This window comes from Eptesicus fuscus, chromosome 16, assembly GCF_027574615.1.
Source record: "Eptesicus fuscus isolate TK198812 chromosome 16, DD_ASM_mEF_20220401, whole genome shotgun sequence".
Taxonomy (NCBI): Eukaryota; Metazoa; Chordata; class Mammalia; order Chiroptera; family Vespertilionidae; genus Eptesicus; species Eptesicus fuscus.
Genome location: NC_072488.1, coordinates 44,097,731 through 44,119,412, shown reverse-complemented (window position 1 = coordinate 44,119,412; position 21,682 = coordinate 44,097,731). Strand labels below are relative to the sequence as shown.

Sequence of the window (21,682 nt, the reverse complement as noted above, 5' to 3'; positions counted from 1 at the left end):
ATAATACCAACTTATTATTTCTTATGAGTCCATGGATCATGACTTCAGGCTGTGCATAGCTAGAGAGTTTGTCTGCTGACCTCACCTGGAATCACCCACGAGGCTGGCTGGCAGTTGGTGCCCACTATAGTTTTGTCCTCTACCTGGCTTCATTCCCGAGTAGGGTTGTCTTAGAGAGAAAGAAAGCTGAAGCTCTAGGCCTCTTAGGATCTAGACTCTAGAACTTGAAAATGTCCCTCATATTCTGTTATCCAAAGCAAGTCACAAAGGCAGTCCAGATTCAAGGTGGTGGAGAAATGATCTTTACCTCTTGGTAGGAGATGCAGCAGTGTCACATTGCTAAGGGGCATATGCACAGGGAGGCATAATTCATTAGGGACCAGTATTATAATGGTTTTGCAACACTAGGATAAAGGCAAGTATTCACCCTGCTATTTTCTTGTCAGTTGCATGTGCTAGCATTATTAGTATTATTTGCAGTTTCTTTCTAGGAACATGTTAAAGCCATTTGTTCATTTTCTACAAGTTTAACTAAAACTAAATAATATAATCTAATTTTAATTAACTGAGCACAAGTAATCTAATATGTTGCAATTAGATGAAAGAAGATAAACAAATGAGGTTATTATATCAACCACTTTGCAGTCTTCAATATAGTATATCTTGAGTTCCATATGTGGTACTTACTTGACTCTCTGACATAGAGTGAGGGTGTCAGTGCTATTTCTTAAATCAAATGTTAATTTGTAGAGTGTTTATATATTTTTTAGTTGGCATTTTAGGAAAAAGTGTGTGTGTGTTTTTTTTTTAAAAGTGAAAATAAGTATAAATACTAATGGATTGTTTTTACTTAATTGTGGGGGTAGACACATCCACTTTGGAAATCATAGGTCAAACTAATATGGAATAGTTATGTGACACAAGTCTGTACCACTGGTATGCCCATTAGTGTCAACTCTGCAGAAGTCAGTGATTCAGATGGCACTCTTTCTACTGCGCTAGCCGAAGCCTAGAGGCCTTCTGAATGTTGTGATATGGGCCTTTACAAATAGATCATAGATGGCACATGAGATGAAATGTGTTTGCTATTCTGGTTATAAGAGATTAATTTTAGTTGTGTAAAAGGTAGAGTGTTTATATATTTTTTAGTTGGCATTTTAGGAAAGAGCGCGCGCGCGCGCGCGCGTGTGTGTGTGTGTGTGTGTGTGTGCGCGCGCGCGCGCGCGCGCGCGCTTCTGGCTCACGTTTGTATGAGGGAGTTGGGGAGATTATGGCCTTCCATTTCTCCTTTAGCAATATATCTTTTATTTATTTTTTCATCAATGGTAACTCTCCTTTGGTTTCCATATGCAAAGAAAAACGTTAAGAATATTTTCATATATTTTTAACTTGTGTTTGGATGGGAGATGAAACAAGTGTTTATTTCAGATGAATGAGGTTGGTTTTAATCCTGTTCTCCACAAAAATCAGTTCACAGTTGCAGTTTCCTGGTGTATATGAGTTGCTGTTATCAGTTCTTAGCTTTCGATACATGATTTCTCTATTGTACTGCTGGAGCTTTACTAACTTGAGAAGCCGTGTTAAAATTCTAGTGTAGTCATAGCTACTTCTCTATAGTTATGCTTTTCTCTGTCCTGGTGACTTCAAAAATGCTTCTTCCATGCAGCCAGCAGGCTTAACAAATAGGCAAGCTGACCCCCAAAGTGTTCAGCCTTCTTTCTTGCCTTGACCCCATAACCTCTCCTCTGGTTGGCAGTGTGCGGGTGTTGACAGTTCTCCTGGTTCAGCCAAAGGTGAAAGATAATTGCTTGTGGAGTAGCGGCTGGGATGGTATGTGTTTTAGCAGCAAGCACCCACTCTCATCCCCAGGCAAAGTTTTGGATCTGGTGCACATTTCAAAGCATGTGTTAAACTTTATGTGATGCTGATTAAAATGGAGGGCTCCAGGGTGAATTGGCAGAGCCCCACAACTGCATCTGCCAGATGACATGCAGAGAAATGTCTTGCTACAAATGGAAGGGCTGAATTCTGTCTATCCTAGCATATGCAAGGCTGCAGAAGGAAAGGTGACTCTGGGAATGTGTATATACAGAGCCTTCTCCTTTAAACAACAACAAAACACATGTGGAAATAATAATTTGCATCACCATGCCTTCAGTTTGCCATTCCTCTTGAACATTTATGAGAAGCTTAACTTGGACCAAAGACATGGAGGAGGAAGAAGTGTCTACCTTCCAAAGCTAGACTTATGATGAGATCTATGAAGTTCATTCTTGAAGGAAGCAAGCCCTTATAAAGCAGATGAGTTTGTATCCAAGCTTTTTAGGTTCTAGGTCTCCTTAGGACTTCTTTCTAAAAAGAAGTATGTATTTGTATCATATGTATAGATCATTACTTCCTCAAAGACAACAAACACATTAGTATCTCAGGCCACATTTCCATATACATCTTGCTCTGCTTTTATGACAGGGTTAGGATAGAGAGAACATCACTTCTTTAAAGGGATTTAGGCATTTTGTTAGGAAAAGGTAAGGAATTTTGAGGAGTAACAAGGGTGAATGGCACACATCCAGGGGGATTAAAAAAAAAGAGAGAAACAGGTTGAAGACATTGGTGGAAAGAGGAGGGTGAATTTGCAACCATAATAATAATTCATATGAATATGAATAAGACTCTTCAATGGATGCTAAAATTATGGGTGAAAGTTTGAGGAGGAACAGAATATTCACAGTCTCGAAGTGTCTCCTGCCAAATAGCTTATTAATTATAAAAGAAAAAAATGATAACTATAGGAGAGAAACCTGACAGACCCCACCTTAGCCCAGTGGTTAAAGTTAACGTCACATTGACAGGACAAACCCACCTGTAAGGATGTACCAAAGTGGCTATAGCCTGAATTTAATCATGAGAAACCAATTAGACCGAAATGTGGGACATTCTACAGAGTAACTGGCCTGACCCTCTAAATATGTCCATGTCAAGAAATAAAAAGAAAGGAACTTAAATTAGACTACAGAGAATAACAACTAAATGCAACATGTGATTCTGAATAGAATTCTGCCCTGGGAAAACTTTGCTATAAAGGACATTATTGGGAAAGTTGGCAGAATTTGAATGTGAACCATGAACTAGATCATTGTAGATTGTTCAATGTTAAATTTTTTGATTTTAATAGTTATACTATAATTATGTAAGAAAATATCCTTGTTCTTGGGAAATATTTAGGGGGAAAGAAGCATTATGTCTTCAACTTACTTTCAAATGATTCAGATATGTGTGTGTATGTATATGCGTGTATATATATATATTTGAAAGTTAGGAGGGAGAGAAAGATAATTTTATTTATTTATTTATTTATTTACTTATTTTTCTTGAGTTGGTTGGTGGAATTGTGTAGGTTTAGGTGTATAATTCTGTAATCATCTGTATATTGTATTGTTTACTCATCATCCCAAATGAGAAAAATAATTTTAAAATAAATGTGGCAAAATATTAACAATATGTAATTCTAGTGATTCTGGGTCAAGAGCATGTGGGAGTTCTTTGTTCTATTCTTGTGACTTTTTCTGTAAATTTGAAACTATTTTAGAACAAAAGTTAAAAATGTAAAAAAAAAAGAGGGGGGATAATCAGCCAGATTTCTAATTCATGGGTGAACCAGATGGGAACAGATACAAGAATAGGGATTACAAAATGTGGAGTAGGTATAAAATATAATTAAAAAGCCACCCCAATTATATTGATGTATGGATTTAAATGGCCCCACCAAACATTGATGTATTTCATCCCATTTCTTTCCTGCTCCAGAGACTGAAGAATTGTTTGACCCTCTGTAGTATCCTTTTGTTTTTCAGGATGGCTCAAAAGATGGCTTTGGGGACTCACTATGGGATTCTGTTATCATCTCAGTTATAGTTGAGGTGGTGCAGATCCTGGATTACATTTTATTCTTAAGAACTTGCTTTTATACATTCTATGTAATAAAAAAGTAAGCTTTATACATATAGATATTCCAGTTTTCCAGGTGAGACCATCAGATCTGTTTTGCTTTTCTATGACATATCATATTTCTTTGTTAAATCAGATTTCTCCCTTTTCTCCTTCTCCTACTCCTTCATCTTTACTCTTTTGAAACAATGTTGGAGAATTTGCAGGGAATGGAAAGAAAAAAATGATGGCTGTTTGCCTACCATTTTGGAACTTTTATTGAATTTCATGCAATTTCTTCATTTTCCTCTGGTTGTTAAAGCTCAGTTTTCAGTCGTGACGATACTTATTTCTAAAGAGTATTTTTGACTAAACTTTTGTTAAGAGTGTTTTGGGGGTAGGAGGTTGATATCTGTGGGTTTTTTTCCCCTTCCTCTCCTAGAGTCTTGGTCAGGTCAAATAGAATTTGCCCCAAGGACATTAGTATTGAATTCATGTAAAAGAATTTTGAAACACAAGATTCCACTTAATTTCCTCTTTTGGGCTTTTGTAGACTATTTTGCGCAGATAGAAAAATGCAACTGGAATGTACTGAACCACTAAATCTTAGTGACTGCCCCTTCTTTCCAAGGATAATCCTAGAGTTTCAAATGCGTTGGCTACTAAATGGAAGCTTCCCCTTAGGTAAAGCAGTCTTATCTGATAAAAAATACTATGAAAAAAGAAGAGGAAGATTCTACACACTTTTTTTTTGTGTGTGTGTATAGTGAAAGTTGCAGAAGAGAAGGAGGAATATAGAAAAGGAATTTGCAACTTGTTAGTAATCACATAGTATTTTCCTTACAATAACATTTTCACCTCATGAATTTATTTTATGTCTGAAACATTATCTTTGTTTAGTAATATCTCATAATTTTAGTACAGTTTTTAAAAATGTTAAGATTACTATCTTGATGTTTTACACTTTGTTTATTATTTCAAGCAACAAATACCTATTGAGTGTGTATTAAAATCAGTTCGTATACAACATGCCAGATGGTCATATTTGCTGTGGAGAGAAGTTAAGCAGGGCAAGGGGTAAGTTTAGCTGTTTATTTGAAGTTGGATAAAGTGTTCAGTTCTTTAGTGTTCTATAGTTAGACACTTAAAATTAATCTTGGTTATTTCAAGATTTATTGTCTCTTCACATCAGCTGAAACTCATCATTTTGTTAGAGTTTAGGCTGCCTTTGGTTGGCAGCACTTACTACTACTGCTTCTTCACTAGGCCTGGCTCTGACTATAAACAACTATTTATTAAGTAAATGGGCATAAATATTTGTTTTTTTCCTTGTTTTTCATAGTATCTTTGGCTAGTGCAAAGCCAAATACAACAGGAGGTCACCAAATAATTGTATTTGATTTTTAAAAAGTACTTGAAACTTCAAGATTAAAGATGTTTTTATCCATTATAAAAATATATATACTAGAGGCCTGGTGCACGAAATTTGTTCCCCTCAGCCCAGCCTGCACCCTCTCCAATCCAGGACCCCTCGGGGGATGTCTGACTGCTGGTTTGGATTGGGCCTAAACTGGCAGTTGGACATCCCTCTCACAATCCTGGACCGCTGGCTCCTAATCGCTTACCTGCCTGCCTGCCTGGTTGCCCCTAACTGCTCCCCCCCACCCCCGCCGGCCTGATCCCCCTTCACTGCCTCTGCATGCCGGCCTGATTGTCCCTAACTGCCCCCCACTGTCAGCCAGATTATCCCTAACTACCCCTCCTGCTGGCCTGGTCGCCCCTAACTGCCCCCCCCCACTGCCAGCCATATTGCCCCTAACTACCCCCCCTCCCCCCCCCCCGCTGGCATAGTCGCTCCTAACTGCCCTCCCCACCAGCCTGGTCACCCCTTACTGCCCCCCTACCTGCCGGCCTTGTCGCCCCTAGGTCACATTTTGAGGTGTTGGGAGTTAGAACCTCAGTGTATCTTTTTGGGGGACACAATTGAACCTGCAACAATAGAATTTAAATAGACTGAGTTCCTGACAAGCCCTTCTTAGCAGCTTTCTTTGTATTGTCATGTCAAAAGGAAAATGTTGAAACGAGCTCTAAACACCTCAGAAATCTTTAGCATAAGAAAATCTATACTTTATGAAAAACGAATTAAAGCTAAATAGGTATAACAGGCTCTGTATTCAAAGACTAATACTGTATACACTGAGTTGTTGAATTGATTCAAAAGACTGATTCATGATTATTACTAGTGTTTGTCAACAATTTGTGACTAACTTCAGTTAACAAGTCAATAGTGGTTAGTCAGTGACACTTTTTATGTGATCGTTAAGTACAAGAACTTATACTGTCAAAGGATTCAGAAGAAAGAATCCTTGAGAATCTTTTCAGGAAAGGTGAGTTGGCATATGATAAACTGATATTATAACTATAGAGGCAGCTTGGGAATTAAAGGGATGATTAGGCTAGTTTTACTAGAAAAATAAGATATTCTGCTTCATGAGAAATTAAGATATTCATTTTTTTTTAATTACTTGTCCCATGGTAATGAAATGACTGGACTATGCATAGGGCCATGATGATATGAAAAAAGCCATTAGTCATTTGTTAATTATAATGTTGCTGTCCTTGGTTATCATGTACCCAGATATTGCTCAAATGATGGAAACATCATTGATGATATGAAATATCTTTCTAGAGGTTTGTAGTTATTGACATTTTTGTGAAGTAGGTGTTTTGTCCTCGCTGCCTGGTATGCCCCAAGAAAAAACAACTTCTTTGGTTATAGAAACATGATGATAAAACTGGTTTGAACTGAAGGTTTAGTTCTGGGCTGTAATAAACCATCTCTGCTCTCTTGTTGTGAAGACTTCAAACTTGTATAACAGGCTGTCTTGGCCGAGTCAGAGCTGGAATGAGAAGTTAATTAATATTGCACTGGATATCTTATATATATTTTGGGCAGACAGTCGCTTTAACTGTCTCAGAAATCTCAGGGACATTTAAGAACGTATGTCTTCTATTTGTCTGGTACATTATGGGCTACATGTGAAGGTAGGTAAACTGTATGCACAATTGTGCATAGATTACAAGGAGAGACAGAGGAACCCCTAGTATCATGTAAGTAAGGATCCTGGCCCGGTGAGCCAGACTTGCCACAGGACTCAAATGTTAGAAAGGTGCATTGACCTGACCATTCTGGCCTGGTCTTCTCCCCTAACTTCACTCTGGAGTTAAGCAGTTATATACCTTAAAATACCAAGTTTTAAGAATCTCAATTCTTCTACTGCTGGGTACCCATCTTTAAACAAACTAGATATTAAAAAGGAAGGCATTTCTATAAAAACGAGAGGGACTCCAACAAAGTGCACTGTGAGTGAGAATGAATGGAAATGAGTTCCAGCCATTTTGATAAAGGAAGTTTTTGAGCCAATGGGCTTAGAGATGTAGCATTGTCAGAGTGGTCTAATATGATATTCAGGTTGATAGATCCAGGGGAATTCAGGTTGCGTTTACCTTTCAGAAATTTAATGTTGTAGCCAGGTATAACTTTTTGATTACTGCTTTGGGCTACAATTCTTAGAGCTGGGAATTGGCATTATTAATATGAATATGAAACTTAGCAGGAAGCACGTTTTAAAAATTTAAAATGGGAGCCATGAGTTTAGCTTTTACTATTACCTCAATTTAACTTTTGGACTTAATGCATCACATTGCTTTGGACTCATTTTCTCACTCGTAAAATAGGGGCGGTTAATGTTGATCTACAATACAGAGTGATGAGGTTAATACCATTAACCAAAATGATGTACAGCTTTGGCTAGATAACTTTTTGTTGTTTTTAATCCTCACCTGGGGGTATTTTGTCCATTGATTTTTAGAGAGAGTGGAAGGGAGCGGGGAGAGATAGAGAGAGAAACATTGATGTGAAAGAGACACATCGATTGATTGCCTCCACCATGCATCTTGACCGGGGCCAAGGATCAAACCTGCAACCGAGGTACGTGCCCTTGACGGGAATTGAACCTGCGACCCTTAATCTGCCGGCTGATGCTCTAACCACTGAGCAAACTAGTATAGGGCAGCTAGATAACTTTTTAAACATGCTTGATAATGTTGGGACCCCTATCATTTAGTACTAGATTATTAGCTTTTTAAAAGATTGGAAAGAAGAGGATTCAAGAGTGAACCTACAAGAGACAATTTTTTTTTTTTTTTTACATTGGATGTGATAGTGACACAAATTAGCTCAGTAATCATGATGGATGTAGTAGATGCTGTTGGTGCCCTGTTTATGTCCCTTTAGCTCTTACCCTTCAGTGTGTGCTGACTGAGCTTCCGATTGCTAGCACCTGTATTACTTTGCCTAAGGGCTTTCTTTGGATGCCAGAAATGGGGAATTTATGCTACTGCTCCCTTACCCCTGTCCCAGTCGTTGTCAGTCAATAACTGATGGAAGCTGGTATGTAAATACTTCGCCTCCCTTGTCTATCAGGTGGGAAGATTATATACCTTTGAGGCAAGTCTTCTATGCATTACTTCTGAATTCCCATGGAATTAAGTTTCAGTTGACCTAACTTGCTAGCTAATATATCCTTTATTGACTTCTTTCTTTTTGTTGTCTTACTTCCTCATTTCCCTACTCGTTCTTCCTGGGGTCCTCTCCCAAGTAAATTCCTTCGGCTCAAGTTCTTGTTTTAGTTTCTCCTTCAGGAACTTTAGATAGTAGGCAATAGCAATGAAAAGTCTGGGCCCTGTATCTATACATACTCAGCAACAAATGTGGGTTTCTAGTAGTTCTAAGACAAAGCATACTTAGCCACTTAACTTGAACTCCCATTGAAATCATTCACCCATCCTCTCCTCCTACCGGTAGGGTAATCTGGATGGAAGATTTTCTCCGGGAGAAACTTCCTTTGTCAGGAGGTGATTTTTTTGTTTATTTTGTGTAGGTGATTTTTGGGGGGTTTTGTTTATTTTGTTTGTTTTGGGCTGGTCAGATGACTCCAAATAGGAGATTATAGAAATCCTTCTTTCCTGCCAACATTTTAAGGAGTCCAAGTGGGAGAAAAAGATTGGTTATCTCAACATTCAGTAAGTAAACTCTCATGCTTAATCCTCATGTTTTTAGAAGGATATCTTGTCTCCCCAATTGTGACAGTCCACAGACCTTCTCAAGAGAATAAATCCCTAGCCTTTTACCGTGGCAAGGAAAGGTACTTGATCAGGTGAAGTTAGAAAGGGGAATCTGAGGGTCTAATTGCTCCTTGTGCACACTTTCACCTAAGCCCATTCAAGCTTCATTTTCTACGTTCCCTTCCAGAGATACCTAGTGCTACCAGTGTGCTGCAAGTCATGCTGCCACTTGCTCACTTTGTCTGGTTACCATTTTCCAGCTTTGAACATTTTCTTGCTATTGGTTCTTAGGAACTATTTGATTTTTGTGGGTTTATGCCTTTTTTTTTTTTAAAGGCTGTTTAGTTTTGTTTCAGTGGAGTTTTGAAGGAGTTCAGCTCAGCACACATGCTCAATTGCCATCGTTGACTTAAGTTCATAGAAGTTAGTTTTCACCAAACAAAACATAATAAAAGAGGCTGTACAGCCAGCAGTATTGAATAAAGGGGTAGGTTATATATAGTGCCCAGTAGTTAACAATTTATGTATTTCTAAGCATCTGAGGAAAAAATTTTCAAATTACTTTTTTCTAGACTAATCATAAAATACTATCTAGTAAGAAAAACATAGAAGAGAAAGTTGGGGAAGAAACTAAGATCTCATGATTTTAGTGTGTATGGGCTGTGTTTCTCTGTGAAGTATATTTGTATTGAATGCCATCATTTGGAGTATATTACTTATATGTATTGTGCAGGGCCTCTTCCATTATAGTGGGAAGAAAGAAGACTCTAGTTACAGTGCTGATTTACTACTGTTTATATGAGAACTTCAAAGTCTTTGAACATAAATAATTTAGAAGTGGTTAATTTTATTGATGGGGTAAATGACAGATTCAGAATCTTGCTTAAGGTTATAGAGAAGTGCTAAAACAAAGCACTAGGCCTTCATTTCTGAAACCTGAACTTTTTCAGATACTACTCTGGCAAAAAATTTGTGCCTCATTCATCAATTGTTTTGCTTCAGTAGGATTATCATATCAAAATTGTATATTCTAAGATACTTATTGAAAATAGTATTTTCAGAGGTACTGTCCTCTTTTAGTCTATCTTAAAGTTTATTAACTCAGTGAACTTTGTATATGGCCTATTTGTTAAATTTCAGAATTCTGTGGGTAGTTTTTCTATCATGACTCTTTTGCCTTAAAAGACTGAGCCTTCCTAAAGAAATCCACTTTTCAAAACTCCAGACTTCATGTGTGATGGAACTTAAAAGAAAAACTCTTGGCTGAGCTTGAATGCTAGGACCCAGCTAAGTGGTTTTCTCTGTCTGGAGAAAATTGGAAAAAGGGAATTATTAAGCCCAGCAAATGTTGTTGTTGATGGAAATGCTGACAAGACTGGTCCTGCTTGGTGCCACTGTTGTGAGAAGTCAATCAATATTAGATGTATTGTAAGAGCTGCTGCTTATGTACAAGTTGTGTCTTATAGATCATGTCACATATAAATAAACCTGTTCAAAAAATGTTAAGTGATTTCCATAAAAAACACTTATTCTGTTCTCTTTCTTAAGCCAAATTCTTGTTGTTTATGGCTTCCTGTACCCAACAGTTCCTTGATTGTCTCAAAAAGCAAAACATGTTCTGCGTGGATTAAGCTGCTGAAATGCCTTTCAGGCGTTGTTTATGGGTCTGCACTCTTTATTTTTAGAGAGAAAGCGAATACTTTAATGCCTTCCATATTCCATAAATCTGTCCCATGCTACAATTCAAAGCTGTGTGTGTTTTTGTTAGAAGGTACTTCTGGTTGTACTTAGGGAAGAAAAGCTGCCTAAGAATGTTGGTGAATATTTGGGTGGTGGCGGCAGACTCCTCTATAGTGGATTTGTACTAGTTGAAAGTGCTGTTGGTTTTTAGCTCAAGAAAGTAGTCACCAAAGGTGCTGTTACAGTTAGTAGCAGTCTAATTGCTCTTTGATTGCTTTGCACCAGTAAGTTTCCTGTTTGGTTCATCCTTTGGGACCAGTCTTCCCTCCCAGCAAGCTTGTTGATTTACTACTTCTAGCTCCACTGCTAAGTAGCATATCGAGTGTGTCTGCTTAGTGGTCTTAGTATATGTAGGGAAGTTAGACATCATGAGGCTGTCTATATCTGGCAACTAAGCAAAAAGTAATTTGAGTTTCAGATTAGATGAGAACGGGCGGTATGACCGTAGACTTGAGTTGCAGATTAGAGTTTACTTTTTCTTCTCAACATTTTATTTTGAAAACTTTCAAACATACAGAAAAGTTGGAAGACTTATACAATGAACACTCATATTTACCTACCACCTAGATTTTATAATTAATATTTTGCAATATTTGCTTTGTCATATATCTGTCCATCTATTATCTGTCAACCGATCACATCTTTTTAATGCATTTCAAAGTAAGTGTGAGACATTAGTACACTTTAACTCTAAACACTTCAGCATAACATTAGCTAGAGTTCAGTATTTATTTTATTATTTTATTCTTTTGAGGAAATTTTTAAATACCATGATTGCACAAATCTGAAGTGAGTTTTTGATTAATGTATATACCTGTTTTACCTAAACCCCTGTTAAGATGTAGACATTACCATCACCCTAGAAAATTCTTTCATGCTTCTTGCTACCCAGTCCTCTACTCTTACCTCCATAAAAGCAACCATTCCACCATAGATTAATTTTGTTTATTGTAGAACTTCATATAAGTGGAATCATACATTATGTACTCTTAAATACAGGATGGGAAAAACGTAGGTTTGCAGTTGTGAGTATGTGCATATGAACAAGGCTTCTTTCACTCAGCATAATGATTTTGAGATGCATCCATATTGTTACATGTTTCAGTAGTTCATTCCTTTTCATTGCTGAATTTTGTATGAATTTAACATGTTTATTCATTCTCCTATTGATGGACACTTGAGATGTTTCAGTTTTTGGCTTCTAAGAATTAAGCTACTCTGGACTGGCCGGTGTGGTTTAGTGGTTGAGCGTGGACCTATGAACTAGGAGGTCATGGTTTGATTCCCGGTCAGGGCACATGCCTGGGTTGTGGGCTCAATCCCCAGTGTGGGGCATGCAGGAGGCAGCTGATCAATGATTCTTTCTCATCATTGATGTTTCTATCTTCTATCTATCTCTCTCTCTCTCCCTTCCTCTCTGAAGTCAATAAAAATATATTTTAAAAAAGAATTAAGCTACTTTGAACACCCTTGTATAATATATGTATTATTTATCTGGAGTAAATGTACCTGGAAGTGGAATTCTGTGTCGGAATTTTATGACATACTCACAAACTTTTTTGCAAATTGGTTGTATCATTTTGTGTTCTATTAATATAGCAAAGTTTCAATTGCTCTGTCTCTTTGCCAACATTTTTGTTATCAGTCTTTTTAATTTTAGTCATTCTGTTCGGTATGTACTATTATCTCATGTGGTCAACATACATTTTTGGTTTAGTGTGGGAAATGAGGAATAAGAGATGGAAGGGACATAAAAACAAGTTGTAATACAAAGGACTTGTATGCATGCATATGAGCATAACCAATGGACACAGACAGGGCTGAGGGCATGTGCTGGGGGGTGGGGGCAGCCCAGGAGAGGTTAATGGGGGAAAAAGGAGACTTATGTAATACTTTAAACAATAAAGAATTAAAAAAAAAAGAAAACATAAAACAAGTTGTAATAGCCCAGGTAGTGAGTTTTCTGCCCTACTGTTGGATGTGGATGAAGCGAAGAGTGAAGAAAACACAAAGAAAAAAGTAAGACAGATGCAGTGATAAGGCAAGTGACAAAAGGAGCCAGAACCGGAGGGATACCAGGATTGAAGTCAGTTCAGGGATTTGGGAAGAAGAAGAATAGTAGTTGGCTTAAAGAGTTAAATTTATTTGACTTTTTTCCAACATAAAAACTTTTTTATTATTTTGATATCTATAGGAGGGAGGGATTAGTATTCATTATTTAAAAATTTCACACACTTTATAAAGGTGTATATAAATAGGAATGTGAGAATCATCCCAGAATCCCACTGCCCACACAAATCAACTTATGGTGAAAAGATTTTTTTTTTTAAATGACTACATGACAGTCATTTATGTATATATGCATGTCATTCTATACATATTTGCAGAAATGAGTTTGAGATATACATATAAATTATAGCCCTTTCATTTACAACTTAGACACAGTTAATGTCCATATATATGTATAAATAATGTCCAAATAATTTAAAATAGCTTATTATATAAATATTATAATTTAACTATTCCTTTGTTTCTGGACATTGGGTTGTTTCTAATATTTTAAAAGCGGCGTGACTGGTATGGCTCAGTGGTTGAGCATCGATCTATGAACCAGGAGGTCATGGTTCCTGGTTAGGGCACATGTCCTGGTTGCAGGCTCGATCTCCAGTGGGGGAAGTGCAGGAGGCAGCTGATCAATGATTTTCTCTCATCATTGATGTTTCTGTCTTTCTCTCCCTCTCTCTTCCTCTCTGAAATCAATACTAGTAAAAGTATATTTAAAAAAAGATAATATTTTAAAAGCTCCCTATTTTTTATGTGTAAAGAAAGCTTGACGCTAGGCAATGGGTGGGCAAGGTTGAAAAAGGTAGAGAATAAAAAATGAAAAGAGCCCTGGCTCTTATCGCTCAGTGGTTAGAGTGTTGGCCTGCACACTGCAGGTTTGATCCCAGGCTCAGTTGAGGCCTTTGCAGGAGATAACCAATCTATCTGTCTCTCTCATATCAATGTTTCTCTTTCTCGCTCTCCCTTCCTCCCTTTCACTCTTTCTAAAAATCAATGGGAAAAAAATCTTTAGGTGAGGATTAATAAAAATAAAAAAATAAAAATTAAAAGGTATAGTTGTCTTTTAGGAACTCATAATCCAATGAAACTGAGTCAGATGGTAAAGGCTTTAAAATATATATATTTTTTGCAGTGTTCAGTGGTTTGTGCAAAAACTTTTAAGTTAGACTTAATATGACTCTTGCTGGTCAGTTCTTTGTTGGTGTACCTGTGCAGCAAGATTGCCAAATTTTGATAGAGTTTGGTACTCTAAGAAGTATAATAAGTGAGTTACATTTGGGAATATGGATTTCAAAGGTTGTTTGAGAAAACTCTAGAATTGCATGAGGACTTTATAGGGGTTCACTGAAAGAAAAAATAATTGTAGAGGTTATGTCTGTCTCAATGTTTACATGTAATTCCATAATAGGATTTGAAGATCCAGGTTATGAAACAGTAGCATAGAATAGCTTCCTGACTTTTTACTTTAACTGTATATGTAAACAAGATGGGTTTCTGATTAGTTATGTTTATAAAGTCAGAACCAAATCAGTTCAAATATTAATACTTGGTCACTTTGTCACCAGAAGACTTAAATCTTTTAACTTTATTGAATGAGTGAATAGTTGGTTTTCTCCTGTGCTCTCTCCTTATCTCTCTCTCTCTTTAAAAAAAATATGGAATATTCATGAACCTACATGTCATCCTTCTGCAGGGGCCATGCTAATCTTCTCTGTATCATTCCAGTATATGTGCTGCCAAAGTGAGCACTCTACTTATCTCTTATAGTCACCCTTGTTTTTATGAGAGCCCATCATCTCTGCTTTCAGAATTATTCTAAAATATGCTTTCTTCTAGGAAGCTTCTTACTAATTTTTCTTACAGAAGGCATAGCAATTAAAGAGGTAAAGGAAGAGGAGGTATAGAATGTAATATAAAAAACAGTAAGATATGTCTAGAAGTTTGTACACTTTTTGTCTTACTACTGTCTGAATTTTATCTGGTTTAAATTGTGATCTTCAACTCTGGGGATCTTGTTTCTTGAATAGAATAAAAAGTCAGTCTATCCATTTGTGAAAAAGGAATCTTAGGAAGAAAGAGCAGATGGTTGGAGCCCTTATGTTTCTTCCCCAGCTGGGAAGGATACTGTTTTCAAATGTTATTTCCATTGTGTTTAATACTGCTCAAGGGCCTGTTTCCAGCTCCTTTTTTATTTGGCCGTGTGTTTTTCCCAAATCATGGTGCGAAAGGGAACTCTGGTCAAAACTTGGATTATAGGAATTAACCAGGCATTGTGACTAGCAAGATTAAAAACCTTCTCAGACAGATTTTATTAGTTTTTTTTAAAATTCAGATACTCTGGTTCAGAATAACTTTATGAACTAAAATTAGGCTGTCCTATTTCATGGCTGATGGAAAGACAGGACTTAGAGGAGTTGTCATTTTATATGATATACTAGAGGCCTGGTGCATGAATTTGTGCATGGTGGGGTCCCTTGGCCTGGCTGGTGATCAGGGCTGATTGGGCCTGGCCAGGGGAAGGGACTGTGGGAGGTTGGCTGGCTGCAGGAGGTTGGCTATGGGAGCACACTGACTACTGCATTGAGCATCTGCCCCCTGGTGGTCAGTGCGTGTCATAGCGACCAGTTGACCAGTTGACCAGTTGTTCGGTTGCTTAGGCTTTTACATATCCTATCTAATAAAGAGGGAATATGCAAATTGACCGTCAACTCTGCCACAAAGATGGCAGCGCCCATAGCCACAAGATGGTGGCACCCAGCCCTCTCAGCCCTGCCAGAGTCCCCCAGTCCTGGAGCGGGGGGGACGGCGGCCGCTGAGAATTGGCAGCGTGAGCGGCCTGGCGGAATGCTTGCTTTGTCGCTGCAGTGACGAGGCAAGTGTTCCACCCCGGCCGCAGAGGGCCTCTGGTAGGCCAGGCACGGAATGCTTGTGTTGTCACCCTGGCGACGAGGCAAGTGTTCTGTGCCTGGCCACGGATGGGCCTCTGGCCGGGGAGGGCAGTTGGGGGCCATGAGGCCAGCAGGGGAGGGCAGTTGGGGGCCATGAGGCTGGCAGGGGAGGGCATTTGGGGGTGATCAGGCCAGCGGGGGGGAGGGGGAGAAGTTGGGGGCAATCAGGCCGGCAGGGGGGGCAGTTGGGGGCGAGCAGGCTGGCAGGCAGAGTGGTTAGGGGCGATCGGGCAGACAGACAGGAGTGGTTAGGAGCCAGCGGTCCTGGATTGCGAGAGGGATGTCTGACTGCCAGTTTAGGCCCAATCCCACAGGGACATCCCCTGGCAGTCAGACATCCCCCGAGCGGTCCCAGATTGGAGAGGGTGCAGGCTGGGCTGAGGGACACCCCCACCTCCCCCAATGCATGAATTTCGTACACCGGGCCACTAGCATATTAATAACTGAAATGCTTATATATATATATGCCCTGACAGCAAAAGCATTTCAGTTATTAATATGCTTTTAACAAATTAAGGCCACAGTATTGTTGTGAGTGCTGTCTTCTAGGAAATCCATGAACAGGTGTTCAGAGGAACCCCTTTCTAACCAAACTACATTGCCATCTCCTTTTTCTGAGCACTGAGGCACAGAGCTATGGTTGTTTTTTTTTTGTTAATCCTCACCTGAGGATACTTTTTCCATTGCTTTTCAGAGAGAGAATGAAAGGGAGGGAAGGGAAAAGTGTGTGTGTGTGTGTGTGTGTGTGTGTGTGTGTGTGTGTGTGTGTGAGAGAGAGAGAGAGAGAGAGAGAGAGAGAGAGAGAGGGAGGAACATCGATGTGAGAGAATCACATCGACTGGTTGCTACTGGCTATCTCTCGCATGTGCCTTGGCCAGGGATGGGGAGCAAATCCACAACCCAGGTACATGCCCTTGACCAGGAATTGAACCTGTGACCTTTCTGTGCCTGGGCTGATGCTCTAACCACAGAGCAACAAAGCCAGGGCATAGTGCTAGTTTTTAATTATCCAAACTTATGTGGCTAACATTTTATATTTTTGGTTAAAAGTATAGATTTGCCTTAAGCACCAGCCTTCTGTGTTTGACAGATACTTTCATTTGCCACTCAATAGATTATTCTATGTGTATACACATATTAGAATTTCTTGTCAAGAGATTCATTCACTAAACCCCAGTTGAAAGCCCGTATTATATCAGTTTTTATGCTTGTAATTCAGAGACTTATAAGACAAGCTCTCGCCTTTAAGAACCTGAGAAACTAAAGAGCACGACAGACTAATCAGTGATTATAGTATGACACTGTGGTGGAGGTGTGCACGTAGGGTTTTGTGTGTTCAAAGAAGCATCTGCGTCACACAGATAAAATTTGAGGGTGAATATGGGTTTGGTAAATGAGTGAGGATGAAATCCTCTTCTAGGCAAAGAGGGTACTGTTTCAGGGATTGAAGATTTGTATTGAAAGAAGTACAAGTAGTTCATTGAAGCCTCAGTGAAGGGTATATTTGTGGAAATTCGTTGAGAGATAAGAGCAAAGAGGTATGCTGTAACGAAATCACGATGGGTTTTATATAATAAATGAAAGGAATTAGAATGTTACTCTTAAAGCTAATGTTGAAGTTTTTAAGAAAGGCTCATCTTCTCAGTGTTGTGTGTATCAAGAGTCATGGGTGCAACCTTTCCCTGATAGCAATCAGACAATCAGTTAAGGGACAGCCAGCCTGGAGGCAGGGAGCCCACACTGAAGATAACAAACTTGAAGCTAAAAATGAAAAACCATGACTTTTCCTCTCCCCCCACCATAATTGGCATGGTCTAAGAGAGTGGTAGGATAAAAGGGGAAGGGAATAAGGATGATATTTGGAAAGGAATATTAACAACAATAATTTGAGTGCTTCTTATTTATCAGATACTGTTCTAATAAATGCTTTACATGAATTATCATTTTATTGTTTATAACAAATTGAAGTAGTAGTATATTGTTCCTATTTTACAAGTGAGGAAATAAGGCAAAGAGAGTTTAAAACATGTAATGTGCCCAAGGTCACATAGGCAGTGATGGGCAGGGCTAGGATTTGAACCTAGGAAGACATACTCCAGAGCACATGATTTTTATTTACTTATCTTTTTGAAAGAATTTCAGACCTAAAGAAAACTTGCAAAAATAGTACAAACAAGTCCATATATACTTTATCCAGATTGCTCAGCTATTAACATCTTACCATATTTGCTTTATTCTCTCCGTACATATAATTATACATATTATTTTTTTTCCCAAATGGTTTTAGAGTTATGTAGACATAATACCCCCTTTAAAAAAATGCACTCTCTTATATAATCACACTAGAGGCCCGGAGCATAACATTTGTGCACTGGGGAGGGGGGGAAATCCCTCAGCCTGGCCTGCGCCCTCTCACAGACCAGGACCCCTCAGGGGATCAGTTCATTTACAACTTTAGTACCATCAGTGAAGTCCCATGGATTTACTAGTTCTTTAATGTCAGAAATGTTATTCTTTCTCCCAAACGTCCTTCTCTCATTGAAAATAAACTCCCCCAAACAAACAATCTTGATAGATTACAACTAAATTATTTGTTTACATAAAAAATTAATTTTAGAACTATTTAAGTACTTAATCTGGGTTCCATAAACTATAGGTCTTGGAGGTTCAGTAGCAGTCTAAAATTATGTGCAATATTATATGTATTTGCATGTACTTCTGGGTAGAGAGTTCATACCTTTTATTAAGGTTTATAATAGTTTATAGCTCAGAATAAGTTTGAGAATTACCCTGTTAGTTTGTTAACTTCTAGAGGAAAGAGATTACATCTTGAGGTATTTCTTTGTGTCTTATGAAATCCTAATAGGCAGTTAATCAAGTGCAGTTATTTATTATTCACATTGCACATGAATTTGATGTGTGCACTTGTACATGTTCGTATACCTATGTTCCTAATTTAAGTAGACTGCTTTTGTGTATGTTTCAGCTATCAGTTTGCTCCAGTTTCTTAATAAGCAACATTATCTCCTTCCCATTGCCAACTCTTGCAGGGAGCCAGTGCCTATCCAGCCACCCTGTTTCACTACTGGGCAGTGAAAAAAAATTGTTCACTAGTGGCAGCAGCATTTATAGGCATTGAAACAGAAATTGGTAATTGTGTTACAAATGTTCAGCAAGCCACATTTCATGACTAGCTTTGTAAAAAAAATTGAAAGTGTGAACAGCTGTTGGTGCATTGCATTTGCATTTTTGAAATTTCAAGTGAAAATAAAACATTAGCAGCTGGAGATGGATTCCTGCAGTTGACCTAGTACCTCAGGGTATGCAATACATTGATGTCTATGGGCTGTCAGGGTCCTGGTAAGAACTGTGGGGAGAGGGAGACTCTAAGAGAGGAAAATAGATTTGTTATTCTTTTAAATTTTTGTTCTTCTTCTTTTTAAAATCTAGATAGTTTTACTAGAATCTAGCAATTCCTGTAGTCACTGAAGGAGCTTTTGACATAGGAATCCTAGTGATTGGTTGTCCTTAGACCATGCATGCCTTAAAAAATATTAAAGTATTTCTCCCATGGATTGCCCATCTTTTTTTATTTTGTCTATTCTGAATTGTATGTCTTAATGAGATTTTAATTCTGCCTTTGAATGTGTTTGGGTTTCTTCCTCTGTCTTCACTTAAAGCACTATTGAGGAACTCTTTTATGAGATCCAAATGCTTGAGGGTAGAATTAAACTTTATTGATAAAATTACTTTAAGCCCAGTTCTCAGAACATGTATTAGTAAAATACGTTTTTCTCTCCTCTACGAGTTTTGAAGTAAACTGTCAAGGAATATACTACTGGTTGACTTGCTGACCCACTGAAACTCAATTTCTAATGTTTTGGAGAGGGTCTAAATAAAGTATTAAACAGGATTAAAAGTGTGAAGAGTAGACTTGAAGGTGTTGAGTGCCTAAGCTACAGAGTTGAGGAGCTGAATATGATCAGTCCTTACTGTTTTGAGCAACTATCCTATATAATGAAAGCCTAATATGCTAAGTGTGCAGTCGTCCAGTCGTCTGTTCAACCAATTATAGCATAATATGCTAATGATATGCTAAGGCTGTTCAACTGCTCGCTATGACATGCACTGACCACCAGGGGGGCAGATGCTCCGACTGGTAGGTTAGCTTGCTGCTGGGGTCTGGCCAATCAGGACTGAGTGAGAAGGGCAGGACACGTCCTGGAGCCCTCCTGCAGTCTCTCCCCAGCTGGCCAACCTCCCGTGTCCGTCCTCAGCCCAGATCATGCCCCGGCCTGGCCTGCGCCCTCTCACAATTCAGGAACCCTCGGGGGATGTCGGAGAGCCGGTTTCGGCCTGACCCAAAGGCCAGGCTGACGGACCCCACTGGTGCATGAATTTGTGCACTGGGCCTCTAGTTTCTTATAAGTTTGAAGGTACTAAGCTATCTTTTACTGTCCTGCATTTATTCCCACACCTGTTGTACTATAGGAAGGAAGGCTTAGGGTTTATGTTCTGCCAGCTGAGAATCAAGTTAGAGATTAGGGCTGAATGGATTCTGAAACACAAATATATTCCAAGAGTTAATAGATTTTTGGTCTACTCATCCTATATAATAAAAGAGTAATATGCTAATTGACTGTACCTTCGCTACGCCCACAGCCAATCAGGGCGCTACGCAAATTAACCCAGCAAAGATGGCAGCCCCCACGCGCTGCCCTGTCCCCCATTGCTGAGGGACCTGGGTAGCGATAGCGGTGGGAGCGGTGGCAGTGCCCGGGTCCCGCCCCTCAGCGATTGCGGTGGGAGCGGCGGCGGCGCTCGGGTCCCGCCCCTCAGCGATCGTGGTTGGAGCGGCGGAGGCCGGGTCCCTCCTATCACTGAGGGACCCGGGTGGCGGTGGCGCCCCGATCGCGGATGGCGGCACGGGGCCTGGCAGCGCCCGCCCCACGCTGCTGCTGCCACCGGGGTCCAAGCCCCGACCCTGAAAGAAGGCGGAGGCTGTGGCCAGAGCCAAGGCCTTGGTCCCCAGTGCTGGAGGAAAACTGCCTGCCGACAGCCAGGTGAAGGAAGGTCTATTGCATGAATCTTCGTGCAACGGGCCTCTAGTTTAAAATAAAATAAATCTTTATTGCTGAAAGTATTGCATATGTTTTCCCCCACCCCCTATTGCCCTCTTTCCCCTTTCTCCCCCAAACCTTCACCATCTACTGTCTGTGTCCTTGTGGTCTACTCATCTTAATAAGAAAGGTAAATATTTTGTCTGGAATGGCTTTATTTAGGAAGACTTTGAAGACCTTTTAGTCCAAGAGTCTATGTATTTAGACATTCTGGTACTAAGACTTAGTGGAACGTCTGATAAGAATAATGTCATTTCAATTTTTTTTGTATCTGGTACATTTGGTTTTCAGAGCATCAGATGTGTCATAATGGGTTAACCCAGAACCACACATAAAAAAAAAAAAATCAATTCCTTCCTGTTCTGGAACCAAGATAGTTATGCAGTCAGTGGTAGTATCTTCTTTAGCTGCCTAGGAGGTAGGAAAATCTTGTGATCTGAGTCATTTCTCAAGAATACAGTTGATATCTAAATAGATAGGGATGATTTTTTTCTTGCCTTCTCTTAGTTAGAGGTATTGCCTCTGTTTTGGAAATAGTACTTAGTGGCTCCCCCTCCACTTTCAACCACTAGACCTGTTAATCTTATTGAAGACTTCAGATTTTATATGCAGTCTGTGCAGGTAGCCAGATGCCATATGCTGTTAATTTCTGATTCTATGAAGGCCAGATCATACAGCTGGAAATGATTGAAAGGAAAAAGCACGTTCTTTTGTTTAACAAGACAAAGCCTATTGTGTACTCTGCTTCTGATGCTT

The 21,682-nt window shown here is 39.2% G+C and overlaps 1 protein-coding gene and 1 pseudogene across 3 annotated transcripts in view; one reads left to right on the top strand and one right to left on the bottom strand.

The window, feature by feature from the left end:
* EXOC6B (exocyst complex component 6B) overlaps positions 1–21,682 on the top strand; it is a 506,048-nt gene that overhangs the window by 103,750 nt on the left and 380,616 nt on the right. The window lies entirely within an intron of this gene.
* LOC114233727 (U6 spliceosomal RNA) lies at positions 14,507–14,607 on the bottom strand (annotated as a pseudogene).